General features: G+C 40.1%; 6 non-coding genes across 6 annotated transcripts; 4 read left to right on the forward strand and 2 right to left on the reverse strand.

The window, feature by feature from the left end:
* Positions 1 to 3,089: 3,089 nt before the first annotated feature.
* Positions 3,090 to 3,162, reverse strand: trnar-acg. Its single transcript has one exon. It is a non-coding gene; the product is annotated as a tRNA-Arg (tRNA).
* Positions 3,163 to 4,191: 1,029 nt separating this feature from the next.
* On the forward strand, positions 4,192 to 4,263 carry trnae-cuc. The gene has a single exon. It is a non-coding gene; the product is annotated as a tRNA-Glu (tRNA).
* An 827-nt stretch (positions 4,264 to 5,090) lies between these two features.
* Positions 5,091 to 5,163, forward strand: trnav-aac. The gene has a single exon. It is a non-coding gene; the product is annotated as a tRNA-Val (tRNA).
* Positions 5,164 to 5,640: 477 nt separating this feature from the next.
* trnah-gug lies at positions 5,641 to 5,712 on the forward strand. Its single transcript has one exon. It is a non-coding gene; the product is annotated as a tRNA-His (tRNA).
* Positions 5,713 to 7,036: 1,324 nt separating this feature from the next.
* On the reverse strand, positions 7,037 to 7,109 carry trnar-acg. The gene has a single exon. It is a non-coding gene; the product is annotated as a tRNA-Arg (tRNA).
* Positions 7,110 to 8,904: 1,795 nt separating this feature from the next.
* On the forward strand, positions 8,905 to 8,977 carry trnav-aac. The gene has a single exon. It is a non-coding gene; the product is annotated as a tRNA-Val (tRNA).
* Positions 8,978 to 19,563: the final 10,586 nt, after the last annotated feature.

Raw genomic sequence — 19,563 nt, forward strand, 5'->3', positions numbered from 1 at the left:
ACTTTGTGAGAATAATTGAAGGGAACTAACAATGCGGGATTTCTGCATTAGAATTGTATAAGTTCAATATTAAAGTTTAATACATTCTAAAATCATTTAAACCGCACAGTAATTAGACCTGTTGCATTATACAGAACACATTATAACAATGTTTGCAAGAAATAAAACAACCTCCCTGCCCCCCCCAAAAAAAGGAAGTACAAAAGCAAAAAGAACTTTATAGACTAACGTCTGTCTAGTAATTCACAACAGCCAATTAGATGGGAGCTTCCAAAAAGGTGACCAGTAATTTTTTCCTGATGCCCAACATTTGCCCCTATTATTATATGATGCACTTAGTTCTTTATTTTCTACTCAGCGAACACAGAGCAGAATGAGGGGCCAAATCACACAACATCCAACTGTTTGGTTAATGTTAGCCACCTTGGCTTGTTTACTTGCAAGAAATGCCACTCACTAGTTACATCTCAGTCCTGTGAAATAATCCACTGGGTGAAACATACTGACAGTCATCACCCCTCCGATTATGATGTCTCCTTCCTGAATGTATTCATATTCCTCAGCTGTTTTAATGATCTCCAGGTGACAAGCAGGTTGGATGATTGGGGTCTCAGATCTGCAGGGTCCCACACACATTACAATTAGATAGAACAATATTTTTATTACAGGAGTGTCTCCCAATATTGCATGGAATATAATGCACCATAAAATGAGGCAGAACATTTTCTCCACTAGGTCAGTAACTGGGGTGCAAATAATACATAGTTACATAGTAGTAACATAGTAAGTAAGGTTTAAAAAAGACACATGTCCATCGAGTTCAACTTTTTTTTTTTTATTAACTACCTATCTGCCAGTTGATCCAGAGGAAGGCAAAAAAGCCCATCTGAAGCCTCTCCAATTTGCCTCAGAGGGGGGGGGGGGGAAATGGGACTAGTCCCTGGATCAACTTGTACTATGAGCTATTTCCCATAACCCTGTATTCCCTTACTTGCTAAAAAGCTATCCAACCCCTTCTTATACCTATCTAATGTATCAGCCTGTACCACTGATTCAGGGAGAGAATTCCACATCTTCACAGCTCTCCCTGTAACAAACCCCTTCCCAATATTTTGCTGGAACCTCTTTTCTTCTAATCAGAATGGGTGACCTTGTGTCAGCTGGAAAGACCTACTGGTAAATAAAGCATTAGAGAGATTATTATATGATCCCCTTATATATTTATACATAGTTATCATATATCCCCTTAAGCGCCTCTTCTCCAGCGTGAACATCCCCAATTTGGCCAATCTTTCCTCATAGCTAAGATTTTCCATACCTTTTACCAGCTTAGTTGCCCTTCTCTGTACCCTCTCTAATACAATAATGTCCTGTTTGAGTGATGGAGACCAAAACTATACGGCATATTCTAGATGGGGCCTTACAAGTGCTCTATACAGTGGAAGAATGACCCCCTCCTCCCGTGACTCTCTGCCCCATTTAATACAAGTCAAGACCTTATTTGCCCTTGATGCTGCTGACTGGCATTGCTTGCTACAGACAAGTTTATTATCTACAAGGACTCCAAGCTCCGTCTCCATTATGGATTTGCCTAGTGCAGTCCCATTAAGGGTATAAGTGGATATTGTTACATCCCAGGTGCAGGACTTTACATTTATCAACATTGAATCTCATTTGCCACTTAGCTGCCCAGATTGCCAGTTAGTCAAGATCCTGTTGCAAGTGCCACATCCTGGATGGAATTAATTGGGCTGATAGTTTTGTGTCATCTGCAAACACTGATACATTACTTACAACACCCTCCCCTAAGTCATTAATGAACAAGTTAAATAAAAGTGGACCCAATACTGAGCCCTGGGGGACCCCACTAAGAACCTTACTCCAAGTAGAGAATGTCCCATTAACAACCACCCTCTGTACCCGATCCTGTAGCCAGTTTCCTATCCATGTGCAAACGACTTCATTAAGCCCAACAGACCTTAGTTTAGAAAGCAGTCGTTTGTGGGGCACAGTATCAAACGCTTTGGCAAAATCCAAATAGATCACATCTACTGCCCGCCAATGTCCAGAACCTTACTTACCTCATCATAAAAAGCAATCAAATTCGTCTGACATGACCTATCCTTCATAAAGCCATGCTGATTGTTGCTCATAATGCCATTCATTAGGACAACATTTTGAATGTGATCCCTTAACAAACCTACAAATAATTTGCCCACCACAGAAGTCAAGCTTACTGGCCTATAATTGCCAGGCTGAGATCGTAATCCCTTTTTAAATATTGGAATAACATCAGCCTTTCCCCAATCCATAGGCACCATACCAGATGACAGTGAAAGGTGCTGAATAAAAAGCTAAATAACAAACCACAAATAATAAAAATGAAAACAAAATTCAAAATGTCTCAGAAAATATTTGAGTTGGAAACAGTTGGTTAGTTATTCTGTAAAAATTATATCACAATGAACAAAAGTGTAATAAATATATGTGTACTATTTTATTTGAAGATTCTTACTGATTATACTTGAAAAATGCCCTCCTGAACACTGTATACAAAGATAACAGCAGTATAGGAATCACCGGTGTAATTCCTTCCTAAAGCGAGGTACACAGTTACCTTTACACTGAGTTTCTTTTAGTGCTGTTTGCATTCATAGCAAATCAGTTGCGTGGGTTTTGGTGGGCAAAGTTGTATCCTCTTTATTTAACCCAATGCAGACTGGCAACACTTGAAACGCAAAGATATTATTATGATTTTACCGCCAAAAAGTTGTCATGCATTCGTACATCCTACATGATGACTGATGAAGCCAAGGACATTTTTGCCCTGGCGTGGCTTTGTTTTCTTGCAAAGGCTTCACCAACGTAAACCTTCAAAAATAAATAAAGAAATAAATAAAAAATATAGAAATGCAAAACCCATAGGAACGAGTGATGGGGACATTTCTTGAATCCCCACAGAAGGCAGCAGGATGCATCCATCGGTTTCACATGGTGCTGGTGCACCGAAATTCGACCATCAATTATAAATGGGGATCAAATGTCAATGTCCCTTTTAAAGTCGATTGAAAAGGAATATAGAGGCACATTGAGCCAGGCAGGAGTCAAACCTACAATCTTCTGATCCGTAGTCAGATGCGTTATCCATTGCGCCACTGGCCCCCCGTTAAGCTGCAAAACAGATCTCTCGGAAGTTGCTGTGAAGCCCAGAGACTCTGCGTTCCGCCCCACAATATGGTGAGGAGAGAGACTTCACGTCCCCGAATTCATCGCTGGGCGAAATTAAGGGAGGAGTTGCATTCTACTCTCAACCTAAGGGATCTTGGGAAATAGCTTGTTGGACTAGTCATGGGTTCCTTCCATTTGTACGATGACCTGTTTTAAATGCCTTCATAAAACTTGTGGGGCTTTTATAAGTCAGACGTCCTTGTTTGTAGCTGTGGACCGGTGTTACACAGAACATTAAAAACAATTTCAGAAAACAAACACGATCATAATCGGCAACATTTGTGGAAACTGTTGCGCAAAAAGGTCACAAAGTCTGTTGTCCGGAACAGCGCAGGATTTTCTGTAGTGTAGCGGTTATCACCTCACACGCGAAAGGTCCCCCGTTCGAAACCGGGCAGAAACAAAACTCTGCTTATGCCGCAAGCTGCTTGTTTGTCATTCATCAACCTAAAGCGGAAATGGGAAAGATGCAGCGCGCTTTCCTTTAGAATTTACATTTTGTACAGACTATGGAAAGCCCAATGTTTGGGAACGAGGGCAAAACATTCACCCGTCCCAAGAATACTAATGGCATCCAGACATTATTACAAACGAAAAACATTGACCACGCCAAAAGTGGAGAAAGCTCGGCGAAGCCTCAGCTACTTTATGCAGAAGGTGGCACGAGCACAACGCAGAAGAAACACTTTAGAAGAGGAGGGTTACAAAATAGTTACATAGTTAAATCGGCTTGAAAAGAGACAAAGTCCATCAAGTTCAACCCCTCCAAATCAAAACCCTGCATCCATCCACACACGCCCCTCCCTACTCTCACATAAATGATATTTACCCATATTTATACTAGCTATAGAATTTAGTATCACAATAGCCTACGTTATTATGTCTCTAAAAGAAATGTCATCGTAAACAATTCTGTGTAGGAGTTGATTGACCTCAGTTGCATCAAGGAAGCCGCCATCGGCCTCCCTGGTGGTCTAGTGGCTAGGATTCGGCGCTCTCACCGCCGCGGCCCGGGTTCGATTCCCGGTCAGGGAAAATGCACTTTTCTGGCTGGTGGCTTTGAGAAAGTCTTTCCCAAAGTACAGGTGTTTCAAGGTCTCCAGTGCTGTGGAGAAGAAGGCGCTTGTATTCGTATGGTGAACGTGCCATGACTCGAGCTAAACTGAAGAAACGGTCTTATCTAAAGCCATGTCGTGCATTTAACCTTTCCCCGAACAATACAATACTACCGTTGTTCACATGGGATGCCGGGACACAATTTTCTGTGTTAAACGGGATGTTTGATCCCAGTGAGTTCGGCTATTCTGTGTTATGCGCACAAACCAAAGTGGCTTCATTTGCAGATCTCGCCCCAAAGAAACCAAAATTGTTATGGACAGAAATTTGTCCTGAGAGTATCTGTCCCTTCCAAATTGTGGTGAATAAGTTCAGTTAACTGATAAGAAGGAAAGACACTGGAGCTTAGGAGCTTAGGTAACACCAAGCAAAGGAGCTTAGGTAACACCATTTAAATATGACATTGCGCTGCAAAGCCCACCCCTCTGCTTCCCTTTAGCTCAAAACGACTTTTCAGCGCTCAGCTGAAGCCAGAAAACCCCTTCTCGCTACTTACACTTCTACACCTCTCAGCTCTTTTGACTCGGTGGACCACCCTCTCCTCCTCCAGCCCCACCCTCTCCTCCTCCAGTCCCTCTGTTCTCTTGGCCTTTGTGACACCGCCCTTTCCTGCTTTTCCATGCCCTTTTTCAGCGTCCCTAGTGTTCATTAGTGTGGGCCGCTGCTTGACGGCCTCAGAGCTGTCACCGGCGGGACGGCTTTCCCCGTGACTCAGATCGGAGGCTCCTAGAGCAGCTCCTCAAGCGGTTTCTGTAGTGTAGTGGTTATCACGTTCGCCTAACATGCGAAAGGTCCCCGGTTCGAAACTGGGCAGAAACACTGATGCTTCGCACCTTTTATTTCTTCCTTTCCCGTAGTGCCCTCTCTCGCAGAAATGTATTTACAAATAAAAAGCCTTCTAAGCCAGTTGAAAGATTGGAAAAAAACTAAAACCCGGGCAAATGAAGTGAGTGTGTGGGTTATCATGAATTTTAACTGTGGATCGGAAGGTTTGAGGTTCGCCTCCTTACGTTTAAACTGCATTTTGAAAAGAAGAAGAAATTGTCAATGGGAAAGCCAAAGGGATTAGGTGAGTCAGTGTTCCTTCTTTGCACAGAAAGTCGGACAAGGGCCAAAACTTTTTCAAGAGAGGCTTGCCGTGGGTCATCTGGAATGCTGAGTCGGTAAAATGGGTCGAAACCGAAAATGAATGCCAACTACCATTGTGCTGAGGAAATAAACACAAGCAACGTGTACAAAGCAGCCGCCACTTGTGAACAAGGGGTAGAGGGCAAACGCGGTCCTGGCCCGCAGCATGCCGTGATCGTATAGTGGTTAGTACTCTGCGTTGTGGCCGCAGCAACCCCGGTTCGAATCCGGGTCACGGCAGCTTTTCACCCTTGCTTAAGCCTGGCCCTTTTCTAGCACTCAAACGAAAATTTGAAAACGGCTTTTCTTCCTCACTTTTAAATGGCGCACCCTTGCAAACTGAATAGGTAGCCGTCGTTTGCTGTGGGCCGACTCTTTAGCTGGCTTTACGCATTACACTTGAATTGTATGACACCAATTCATTTGGAATCTCCGTCTGATGAAGGATTTTGGTATGAAAACCACATCGGTTTGAAAACATTTCCCTCTGCTCCCTTGTTGAAGAAATTTGCAAGCTTTACATTTATGCTAGCAAACGTTATCCCCAAGTATTCACATGCCTAGCCCCTTCCTCTCCTTCCCTATAAATGGCTGCTAATCAATTCTTTTATGTCCTTGCCTGGGAGAAAACAATTTTAGGGAGAGAAGGGCATTCCTGAGCCAAAAAGCAGTCTGCTAAAAACCATCCTCCAATGCAGTTCTAATATCTGTCCAACAGATGTACTTGAGGCGCTTCAACGAGTAACAAGCGGTAACGGTCCACTGTTGACCCGTCTACTCTTAATGCTGGAAGCTACTTCCAGAAGTCGGCTTGTGTTCTTGGCGTTCCTAACTCACCTCATCTTACCTCTATATGATTTCTAATCAGGGAACGGGTTTTCTTCCGGACCTGCTGACATAACATCGAGCTAACTAAAAGCCTTTCTTGCAATTCTCCAGCATGGACCCGAGACTCAGCAGCATTATTTGTCCCAGCTGCTTCAAAGTCTCTTTCGAGCAAGTGGCACCGCGAGCACCCCAGATGGGACTTGAACCCACAATCCCTGGAGGCCAGTGCCTTATCCATTAGGCCACTGGGGCACAGGGCAGACCCGCGGCCATGTTTCTTTTAGTGCTGTTTGCATTCATAGCAAATCAGTTGCGTGGGTTTTGGTGGGCAAAGTTGTATCCTCTTTATTTAACCCAATGCAGACTGGCAACACTTGAAACGCAAAGATATTACTATGGTTTTAAAAAGTCAAAAAGTCATCATGCATTCGTACATCCTACATGATGACTGATGAAGCCAAGGACATTTTTGCCCTGGCGTGGCTTTGTTTTCTTGCAAAGGCTTCACCAACGTAAACCTTCAAAAATAAATAAAGAAATAAATAAAAAATATAGAAATGCAAAACCCATAGGAACGAGCGATGGGGACATTTCTTGCATCCCCACAGAAGGCAGCAGGATGCGTCCATCGGTTTCCCATGGTGCTGGTGCACCGAAATTCGACCATCAATTATAAATGGGGATCAAATGTCAATGTCCCTTTTAAAGTCGATTGAAAAGGAATTTAGAGGCACGTTGAGCCAGGCAGGAGTTGAACCTACAATCTTCTGATCCGTAGTCAGATGCGTTATCCATTGCGCCACTGGCCCCCCGTTAAGCTGCAAAACAAATCTCTCTGAAGTTGCTGTGAAGCCCAGAGACTCTGCGTTCCGCCCCACAATATGGTGAGGAGAGAGACTTCACGTCCCCGAATTCATCACTGGATGAAATTAAGGGAGGAGTTGCATTCTACTCTCAACCTAAGGGATCTTGGGAAATAGCTTGTTGGACTCGTCATGGGTTCCTTCCATTTGTACGATGACCTGTTTTAAATGCCTTCATAAAACTTGTGGGGCTTTTATAAGTCAGATGTCCTTGTTTGTAGCTGTGGACCGGTGTTACACAGAACATTAAAAACAATTTCAGAAAACAAACACGATCATAATCGGCAACATTTGTGGAAACTGTTGCGCAAAAAGGTCACAAAGTCTGGTGTCCGGTACAGCGCGTGAGTTTCTGTAGTGTAGCGGTTATCACGTTCGCCTCACACGCGAAAGGTCCCAAAACTCTGCTTATGCCGCAAGCTGCTTGTTTGTCATTCATCAACCCAAAGCGGAAATGGGAAAGATGCGGCGCACTTTCCTTTAGAATTTACATTTTGTACAGACTATGGAAAGCCCAATGTTTGGGAACGAGGGCAAAACATTCACCCGTCCCAAGAACACTAATGGCATCCAGACATTATTACAAAAGAAAAACATTGACCACGCCAAAAGTGGAGAAAGCTCGGCGAAGCCTCAGCTACTTTATGCAGAAGGTGGCACGAGCACAACACAGAAGAAACTCTTTAGAAGAGGAGGGTTACAAAATAGTTACATAGTTAAATCGGCTTGAAAAGAGACAAAGTCCATCAAGTTCAACCCCTCCAAATCAAAACCCTGCATCCATCCACACACGCCCCTCCCTACTCTCACATAAATGCTATTTACCCATATTTATACTAGCTATAGAATTTAGTATCACAATAGCCTACGTTATTATGTCTCTAAAAGAAATGTCATCGTAAACAATTCTGTGTAGGAGTTGATTGACCTCAGTTGCATCAAGGAAGGCGCCATCGGCCTCCTGGTGGTCTAGTGGCTAGGATTCGGTGCTCTCACCGCCGCGGCCAGGGTTCGATTCCCGGTCAGGGTAAATGCACTTTTCTGGCTGGTGGCTTTAATGCCGGGGCTTGAGAAAGTCTTTCCCAAAGTACAGGTGGTGCAAGGTCTCCAGTGCTGTAGAGAAGAAGGCGCTTGTATTCGTATGGTGAAGGTGCCATGACTCGAGCTAAACTGAAGAAACGGTCTTATCTAAAGCCATGTCGTGCATTTAACCTTTCCCCGAACAATACAATACTACCGTTGTTCACATGGGATGCCGGGACACCATTTTCTGTGTTAAACGGGATGTTTGATCCCAGTGAATTCCGCTATTCTGTGTTAAGCGCACAAACCAAAGTGGCTTCATTTGCAGATCTCGCCGCAAAGAAACCACAATCAGCAAAGGAGCTTAGGTAACACCATTTAAATATGACATTGCGCTGCAAAGCCCTCCCCTCTGCTTCCCTTTAGCTCAAAATGACTTTTCAGCGCTCAGCTGAAGCCAGAAAACCACTTCTCGCTACTTACACTTCTACACCTCTCAGCTCTTTTGATTCGGTGGACCACCCTCTCCTCCTCCAGCCCCACCATCTCCGTTCTCGTGGCCTTTGTGACACCGCCCTTCCCTGCTTTTCCATGGCCTTTTTCAGCGTCCCTAGTGTTCATTAGTGTGGGCCGCTGCTTGACGGCCTCAGAGCTGTCACCGGCAGGATGGCTTTCCCAGTGACTCAGATCGGAGGCTCCTAGAGCAGCTCCTCAAGTGGTTTCTGTAGTGTAGTGGTTATCACGTTCGCCTAACACGCGAAAGGTCCCCGGTTAAAAACTGGGCAGAAACACTGATGCGTCGCACCTTTTATTTCTTCCTTTCCCGTAGTGCCCTCTCTCGCAGAAATGTATTTACAAATAAAAAGCCTTCTAAGCCAGTTGAAAGATTGGAAAAAAACTAAAACCCGGGCAAATGAAGTGAGTGTGTGGGTTATCATGAATTTTAACTGTGGATCGGAAGGTTTGAGGTTCGCCTCCTTACATTTAAACTGCATTTTGAAAAGAAGAAGAAATTGTAAATGGGAAAGCCAAAGGGATTAGGTGAGTCAATGTTCCTTCTTTGCACAGAAAGTCGGACAAGGGCCAAAACTTTTTCAAGAGAGGCTTGCCGTGGGTCACCTGGAATGCTGAGTCGGTAAAATGGGTCGAAACCGAAAATGAATGCCAACTACCATTGTGCTGAGGAAATAAACACAAGCAACGTGTACAGAGCAGCCGCCACTAATGGTGAATGTGGTCTTGGCAGGCAACGTGCCTGATCGTATAGTGGTTAGTACTCTGTGTTGTGGCTGTAGCAACCCAGGGTCACAGATACTTTTTACCCTTGTTTAAACTTAACCCTTTTTCCAAACGGAAATCTAAAACTATCCATATTCCTCACTTTTAAATGGCACACTTTTGCAAAATGAATAGGTAGCCATTGTTTCCTGTGGGTCGACTCTTTAGCCGACTCTTTAGCTGGCGTTATGCATAAAACAAATTAATTGGGAATCGCCATCTGAGATTTTGGTATGAAAACCACATCAGTTTGAAAACATTTCATTCTGCTCTAATTTTTTAAGTGGGGTTTTATTGATTAAATATTTCCCTCCCATTGGTTATCAGAAACAAAATAATTTCTGTCAGAGAATGTTTATTACAAACAATTGCATGGGCCAGCAGCACAAAGAGATTATTGATCCCAAGCACATCTGTAAAACATATTTTTAACCTCCAAAAAATATATATTTTTAATTTTTTTAAATCCATTAGATACGTGTTAAAATCTGATTGACACATTTTATATAGCTGAGATTACTGAGCATACACAACATCGGATGTGCCTAGGTCAAAGATTAACAAACTAATTTGAATGTTTGGATAATAATGTTTTATAAGGAAAGCTTATTATATGTCTATATAAACACATTTTACATTCTTTGAAATTCACACAATTAGCTGAATTAGCACTGACTTTAAAATTCTGATGGAAATATTATGCTATGACAAGTAAATTAGATTTTTGGTTCATCTCAGTTCTAAATAAAATAATGTAACATTTTGGCAGAAATATAGAGGCTAAAAGTCCAGTACTTGAGGTGAGTATGGCAAATATCTCCACACACACAGTGTTTTTGCCTTTGGTGCTCAGATAGGCCGGGATCATTGTGATCCAAACACTGCAGAAGAGCAACATGCTGAAAGTGATGTACTTGGCCTCATTAAAACTGTCCGGTAATGTCCGAGCTAAAAATGCTAAAACAAAACTAACAGCTGCCAGAAGCCCCATATACCCAATAACTGAGTAAAAGCCAATAGCTGAGCCCTCATTGCACTGAATGATGATGGTTCCAGGGTAAGTGTGAAGGTCCAGTTCCTGAAAGGGAGGAGAAATGGCCAACCAAGTCATGCAGATTATTATTTGAATGGATGAGCAGAACAAGACTACAGAGTTGGACAGTTTGACTCCCACCCATTTTCTCCATGAGCTCCCTGGCTTGGTGGCTTTGAAAGCAACACAAACCATGATAGTCTTGGCCAGGAGAGAAGAGACAGCTACGGAGAAAGTGATTCCAAAAGTGATGTTACGCAGCATACAGGTTATATCCACAGGGCGACCGAGGAACAGAAACACACTGAGGAAGCTCAGCTTGATGGAGACAAGGAGGAGGAAGCTCAGGCTCCTGTTGTTGGCTCTCACTATGGGGGTTTCCCAATATGAAATGAAAACTCCCAAAATGATCATCGTTATAACGAGTAAAAGGGCTGAAATTGCTGAAAAAAACACAGGAATTACATCGTAGGTGTATGAAAGAAAATCTTCCGCTTTGGCAATACATTGGATCTGCTCCTGATTGGGCCATTCATTGTATGGACATCTGATGCAGCTTTCACTGTCTATTATGGTAACAATTTATAAAATAGATTTTCTTAGGAATGATAAAATATGGTCATGTAAACTGAAATGATAAACCTTTTAATAGGAGAATAGTAGCAGGATATACATAGCAACATAGTTAAGTTTGGTTGAAAAAAGACCAAAGTCTATGATGTTAAGGCCCTCCAAATTAACCCTAGCACATGTACATGCACACACTCATACTGAACCTTATATTTACTCACAAAAACGAATATATATATTTATATATTTGCATGCAGCCAAGAAGAAATGATAGGGAACATTGTTTCACACCCTCCCTAGTGCTATCCTTGGTTATTTATTAGGAGCCTTGCTTTAATTTAGGCTTTACATTAAGACAAACTCCTTTAATTCCCTCGGCCCCTTCTAGAATGAGTGTAACCATTTGAATTCACCCCCCAGTCATGTTTCATCCAAATTCTATGGATAAAATGACATATTCGGCACACTGTTGCGTAGATGCTGGAAACCAATCGACTGCTGCTTTTTATTTCCTATTTTCTGTAATTTCTGGCAATTTCTTTCCTGTTCCTTTGCTTGAGCCATGCTAGTGTCAAAAACACAAATAAGCACACACTTACACAAACATCTACTGTTTGGGGCAATGGGCAGATTTTATACACTTTAGAAAATGCACATACACACACAAAGCCATTACTTAAAAAAAATACTTCAATCTAGTCTTAAAGGTTCACAACACAGAACTAATGTTTGCAGTGTAAAACTGTACAATAAACATTATTGCATTGCAAATTTACAAAATGTTACTCTGATTTCCATTTTGTTTCTATTTACACCACATTTACATAGAGGCCATATATACTTAGGAATGTCTAATAAAGAACATATAATCTTGCAAACATTTTTACCTGTTGTGTTGGAAATTTTTACTTCAGAACACGGGGCACAATCATAACAACAAGACTGGGCTCTTGGCTTTGGTGTCTTTCTGAATCCAGTGGGACATGAGTCTGAACACTGAGATCTTGGGACCTTAAATAAGGAAATCATCCAATGTTATACCGAGGCGGAACTTCTGCTTTAAACATATTTAGTTAAAACTTTACAACACAGGTTAATGTTCTTGTCCAAGAGTTTCTCTATTGCTTAGCAATTGGGAAACTTTATTACATACACTGTGAATGTTCTGACCTTGAAAGTCTTTGGGGTCTGTAATTGGTCAAAAAGGACACAAACATGGCTGCCAAGATTCCAATGGCTTTTGAAAAAGTTTTTTTTGTGCTAAAGAAACATATTGCATTCCCCCATTAAAAGTTTTTTTATTAAAGGTTGAATGTTAGAGGTTTAAGAGCTAAACGACTAAACTCACAAACTCTAAAACCACAGTTGTCATTGAATTTATTTAAAAAATCCAAATAAAAAAAAAGAATGAAGGAAAAAATACGGAACAATGCACTAAAATATAAGAATACCTTAACAACCTCTAAAAAAAATTCAGGTAATTCCAAGAAAAAAAATGCAGAGACCTCTTAAAGTCTGAATTGATTTAAAGCAGTGCAATCAGATCAGCGCAGCCCTCATTGACTTCTGCAGGATCTTGTCAACATTTACTCAGTGAAGTTTTTCCTTAGAGGTTTTTGTGTTTTTTTTATTTTATAAAAGTCTCAATTTTAGAGTTTTTAAAAAATGTAGAAAAAAAAACATCTTTCGAGATTCGTGGAAAAATTTGATTCAATTGTTAGTAATCAGGCCCTGTAAGAGGCCCAGGTATCCCATGGGGCATGGGTATTGCTAACAACAGACAGAGTGAGTTGTAGGTATTTACCAGTGTATCAGGATCAAAGGAAATACTAAAGGAGGAGGGAGAACAACTAAGAGAATCCACAGTAAGCAGTACATTTTAATTAAATGTGATTTATTTGGGACACTAATTAAAATAATTAAAACACTTGATTTACACATTTATTTCTGAAAGAATTTTGTCTCCATATTTGGAATGGTGAGTGGGAGAAATGTTGCACATGGTTTGAATTGTGTCCCAGCAAAGCAACTCTTGTAGCTGCCGGTGTGACAAAACCCTGGAATTTCTGCCCACTGAAATGTTACTGGAAAAATTGAGAAGAGGTTCAATAAGTTTCTGACCTTGTTTCCTTTGGTTTTCCATTGTATTTCATCTGGTGTGATATACAGTTGCTGATGTGCTGGAGCCCAGGGGATGTAGGTTCCACATTGTTTCCAAGCAGATTGTTGATCTGATCTACCGTATAAATTCATAATCACATAGTGAGAAATAAACTCTCCCTTTTCATTCGAAAAAAGGATTTCATTTCTAGGATATTTTAAATCAATTGTTTTTAGATAGTGATGCACCTAAAGTTGTAGGATAGAAATCAATTATTATTAGGAAATACTATTGTCATCAGGAAATGAACATCAATTATCAGTATTTCTGAAAGAGATGAAAATCTCCAGACTGGATATTCTCCTCTAGAAAGTAAAGACTGAAGCAATAGCAATTTACCTTGCTGGGAAATGGTGGTTTACTATCATCATCTGAGCCCCTTGACATAGGGTCCAAAAACATATAGAGGCAAATTTATTTAGGTTCGAATTTTATTTTCCATATAAATTTAAGTTTTCGAGTTGTAATTTTTGGTCAAAATTTACAGTTTCTGGTAAAAAAAATCTTGAATATTCGAGATATATTAAAGTTCAAATGCAAAAATACACCATCTAAAACCTGTCTAGGTTTTGTATGCATCAATTGAGTTTTTAAGGAGGGCTTTGTCCCAAGTTTTTTTTCCAAAAAAGAAAATTAAAGTTTTTAGGTTGTGAGACTCGAAATTGCAGTTTTGGGTTTTAACAATTTCAGTTTTTTCTTAAATAAGATACCATTCGAGTTAAAAAAAAAACTCTTGACACTCAACATTTGATAAATACCCCCCATAGTGAAAAATAAATAATATCCAAGGTGGCTCAAATGAAGTGTTTATTAGTACACAATAATCACAGCAAACATTGTGTTGATACATACCACAAGGTAGAGTCCACCCTCTGTCAGTATACTTCACGTCAAACAATCACTCCTGGTGCATTTTGTTCCATTGGGCGCTTCATCAGAGGAGGTGACATGAGATATCCTGACAGTGGGAGGACACTGCCTTGTGGTATGATTTAATACAATTTAATACAGTGTTTCTGATGTTGCTGTGATTATAGTGCACTAATAAACACCTGTGCAATATAGTTTAATACACAGAGGTTTCATGTCTATGAATAATATGATTAAATAGTTAGGACCACAATATGTGCTTTATCTGGTGTAAGGGTTTGTGTAGCTGGGATCAGTTTTTCTGGGGTAACACAGCCCACGGTACAAGCACAACTCAGGAGAGTGTAGTCTCTTTTTGGCAGTTTATTGTCTCTTGCAGCAAAATAACAAAACAAACAATTCAAAATAAAATCCTTGCCACTTAATGGGCTTCTAACTAATACAGGTCAGTTTTCCTAACTAACCAGGAGAAGGCCTACAGCCTGTCTCCCCAAAACAGAGAACATACAGGAATATACAAAATCCCAAACCTTTTGGCGCTTTCAATCCCTCTCACACAGGCAACATTATTGTGTCTTTTCCCCCAGCCAGGAGATCTCCACTCTGGCTTGAGCTGCCTTTTTGTATTAACCACCTGAGATACCTCAGGACAACTCAAAACACCTGGGCTGGACTAGCAGTCCCGGAACCTCTGTTAGGAACCTGGGGCATAAATAAGCTCCGTCCTGGACCTTCCCAGGTATCCTAGTAGTGACCTCATCACACTGGACATGGTAAGGTGACTTGCCATTCATACGGTCAAAAAACTGTTAATTAAAACTCCTGGTTTTGAAAATATCTGAACTTGCATATATTCTATTTTACCAATGAACCAGGGGATCAGGGAATATGCATTGATCAATCCAATCTATTTTAAATTGTACAGGTATTGGAACCGTTATCCAAAAAGCTCCGAAATACAGAAAGGTCATCTCACATAGATTTTATTAAAATAATTTAAATTTTTAAAAATTATTTCTGTTTCCTCTATATTCTATAATAATAAAACAGTAACTTGTACTTGATCCCAACTCAGCTATCATTTATCCTTACTGGAAGCAAAACAGACCTATTGGGTTTATTTCATGTTGACGTGATTTTCTAGTAGACTTAAGGTATGAAGATCCAAATCACAGAAAAATCTGTTATCCGCAAACCCCAGGTCTCGTGCATTTTAGATAACAGGTCCCATACCTGTACTTGTATATTTGACTTGGTCTTGGAGTGCTCCCACAACCCTTTTTTGTGTATTATATAATTGTGTCGCTTACCTTGTACCTGTAATTATACATCTTTCTGTTCATCCCAGAAGTTTCCATGCCAAATGAGTAATGCATATGATACAGTGTGCTGGTGAGCATATCCGTTGCAAATATCATGTTTAAAGTGTGAAATCCATTATAAAACATCTTCATTTCTGAAAGACTTTCTTGGCCAGAGCAATTGTGCAGTTGTTCTTTAAATACTCTTTTAAAATACTTATTCTTTTGAGGATTTTTTGACAAACAGAAATAATAATACATCCATATATTTTCAATTAATTTGTCATCAGGGAATCTTGATGGGTTGAATTGATTTGAGAATAGAACATACGGGTCATTATTGGCATTGTCTGGTTTATTTTGCATTAATAGCAAACTGCCATAAAAAAATTCATGGGAAAGGGTAAAAACATGATTATAATGTAACCAGTTAGTTGTAAAGATAAATGTCTTTTCACTGACTATTTTCTTTAAATCATGAAAAAGTATTACTGTTTCTATATTAACTGTTCCACAAAAAATAATAATATTTGTTGAGGATTTTTGTAAGGTCCCCCAAACCATTTTGCTCCCAAGAAGAAGAGCACGGGTTAACTTTAGTGTGAAGTCAATGCAGATGTTTTCACTGGAGAGATAATATTTCAGCAGTTGGAGATCTCTCTCTCCCCTCTCATCATCAAATAATATAATTCCAACCCAGTTCCATTGGAAATACTTTGCTATTTTGCTTATAACAAAATAATAACTGTCATCACTTCCTGCTGTCCGAAAAAAGTATGGGAAGTTGAATCTGTCGCTCAACACTGTGTCTGTAGCTCCGTAACTGATCTGTAAATATAGAAAGGAGATGAAACACATTAATAACATTGTTCAGATAACAATCATATTCTGCAGGTGTATGTCATATTTATATCCCCCACACAATCCTTTTATAAAGACATATTGAGGCCCTAGAAAGCACAAAGAAATGTAATATGATGGGGGTGGGGGTGTTTTTTTCTTTTTAATTTTTTCATCATAAATATTTCTTTAATGTTGGCGAGGGAAACCATTCAACTTTGATTCACTAAAAAAATCTCTGCAGAGAGGGGAAAAAATATACTTCCTAACAAAACAAAGCACAAAATTCTAATGCACATTTTTGAAAATTTTTACCATTCACAAAAAAATGATCAATCAAATCAAAACCTACATTCATCCTTGATTCCAGATATAATAAATCTAATACATCTGAAATGAGAGGGCACCACTATGCAAGCTTCCCAATGCAAGTATGGCAAAAAGGGCTCAGACGTTGAATGGTCACCTGCTTTGATGTCTGATGTTTAAGTCATGCTAATCTTTCCATATTCTGTATAGGAGTCTAGAGAATTCACAATCCCCTGTAATTGAGTTCTGCTTTTATCTAGGATTCTAGGACATGAGGTATGTATCCAGTTGGATACTTCATGAAGAGGTTCTAAAGAAGGTGTCTTTGATGATCCGCCATTGAGAAAGACTAAACTAAACATATGAGAATCAGCAGAAAACTGGAATCTTTGGATTGTATGAAACTGCAAGGATGAATGTGTTCTTGCTGAGCTCACAAACTATTGCACCAACAAAATGAATGGAAGTTTTTTCCATTAGATAATATGTGGCTGGTGTAATACTACAATCAGATCTTTGTCGTGTGGCAGGTCCCTGAAGGAATGACGACCTTTGTTATTAAGATTATTATTTTCAGCAGGGAAAGCAAAAATGAAAACAAATATTTATTTTGGCAAAACAGTCATCATGTCAGCAACTTAAAAAGCTTTCGTTAATCAGTCTGTTCCCTGATACTTTGATGATTTCAATAGCAGAGGCATCAACCAGCTCCTAGGTCTTGAAGGTGAACCACATTTCTCTATACAATTAATGGTCATTTTAAATGTGGCATTTAAAATGCCCAATGTAAACTCTTAACGCCCTCAAGTGGTTTAACTCCAAAATATGTAACAGAGAAAAACCACTGACAGGAGAGGGAGGAAGGAGCGAAATAAATGGTGCAACTAAGGCCTGAGACAAAGAGATCACCATACAATATACATTATTTTATATTTATTGGAAAACATTTAGATGAACATAAACATAAGATTAATGTCTTTATTTTCCTATTCAGGGCCAGAACTAGGGGTAGGCAGAGTAGGCATGTGCCTAGGGCACAAAGTTTGGGGGGCACCCGGCATGTTCCTTCAACTGCTGCCTACCCCTGTCCGGGCTGGAGTCCTGTTCTGTGTGCACGCACGCCTATGAATGGCCAAATGCCACCAATAGGCATTTTTTCTTATGTCAAATGCATTGGGGTCAGTAGTGTGTACATATTTTTTTTTTACACAAAATGCATTGGAGTCAACATGCATAATATTTATTGATTGTATTGCAAGTTTTTTCCCATGAGTGAAAACAAAATGCATAGTGTAATTCTAGTGTGGATTTGCAAAAATGTTGACCACCCCCTAAACTACAAATCTACCTTTCCCTTAATCCATTGGCAGCCTTTGCTATAATCTATACAATTTAGACTCTATTTTATTTAACTTTTGTTGTAATCCAAACACTAAACAATTGTTTTGGCCTTCATTTGTATAAGACACATTCTTTTTTTTTCCAAATGCCAGACATGTTATAATGTAATTGGTTATATATATATATATATAATATATATATATATATATATATATATATATATATATATATATATATATATATATATATATATATTCCTCGATAAAGGCCCTACGGTGGACACATAAACGTCTGCAAATACAAATAATGGATATGGAAGGGCATGTGCTCCCTTTTTTCGGCAGTGAAGTTTGTCCTGGCAGTTCCAAACTTAGCCAGGGTGTTGCATAAGCCTTTATAATGGAGAGGCATCATGTGCTCTGCCTTTTTTTCCTTTCACTCCAGGTGCAAATGAATACGGCTCGGAACAAATGGAAATGGATGACTTTGGTGGACTCGGGATATGGGGACACTGAGCATTGGTGGAACTTGACCTGGAGGAGATGGTCTTGAGCCTGAGGTAGTGGAGAAATGTAAAGGATCTGCCTGAAGATAAATCCTGATAAAGGGGGCTTTGGTGTGCTCACACTCTGAATGAGTATGTCCCCTCTAGGGCAGGGGCGATGTTGTTGTTGCATTTTGCCTTCTTTTCTTATTTTATTTCTATATAATTATTTCTATATAAGCAAAAAAAAAATATACACTGGGGCAACAAAAAACAGGAATTTCAGAAAAGCTAGTTTTAGTGCCTTGAGGGCTGCCCTACAGAGTATTGATTGGGGCATTAAGTTTTCAGCTAAAAACACAGAACAGAAATGGAGTGCATTGCGGCGGAGGCTAAGACTAACCCCAATAAGTTTTTTTTAAGTATATTAATAGTAAAAAAGATGCAGGTTGAGAGTGTTGCTCCATTAAATAATGGTACCAGTCTGGTTGTAACAGATACAGAAAAGGCAAATATGCCAAATAAGTTATTTTCTTCAGTTTGTATTGGTGGCATATAACTCACTGGGAACTGCAATAGCAGTGATTTTGGTACCAATTGTAGCAGACAATAAACCACACAATAAGCAGATATGCAGTAATATGTAATATTAGAAATGCAATATATGCAATATAATAAGAACAGTGAAATAACAATAATACGATGAATATAAGACAATATAATAAGTATCACCCTTAGTATGTCCACTGTCACTTTAAGAGTGGTGAGTGCACACTAGAGGTCTGAGGGGATATAACAAAGTAGTAAGATCAGAGGTATGTGTTGCAACACCAGATTGATGCCCCCGGGTTGTGTAAAGTAAAGGTCTCACCAACTGCCAGTGAAAGATCCTGTGAGACAGAGCAGATACAGGGAAGCAGTCTGGCAGCTTTAACCCACACTGAGCTTGGAATGCTGGGAAAGGCTTCCTGAATTCCTGAGGATCCACTGTACGTGTCACAGAGGCTGATGGGAAATCCACAGTCCAGATCGGGTGTACACGCTGGCAACTCACTACAGGGCTGAAGTCCTATCTATCCTACAGGGATTACTCCCCAGCAATAGCTCAGCTGCACTAGTTCCACTCACTATGATGTCTGACTGGAAAGGGTTAACTAACTCCCTGTGCTCTGACTATGGGATTCCCTATA

This window comes from Xenopus laevis, chromosome 1L (genome assembly GCF_017654675.1).
Source record: "Xenopus laevis strain J_2021 chromosome 1L, Xenopus_laevis_v10.1, whole genome shotgun sequence".
Classification (NCBI taxonomy): Eukaryota; Metazoa; Chordata; class Amphibia; order Anura; family Pipidae; genus Xenopus; species Xenopus laevis.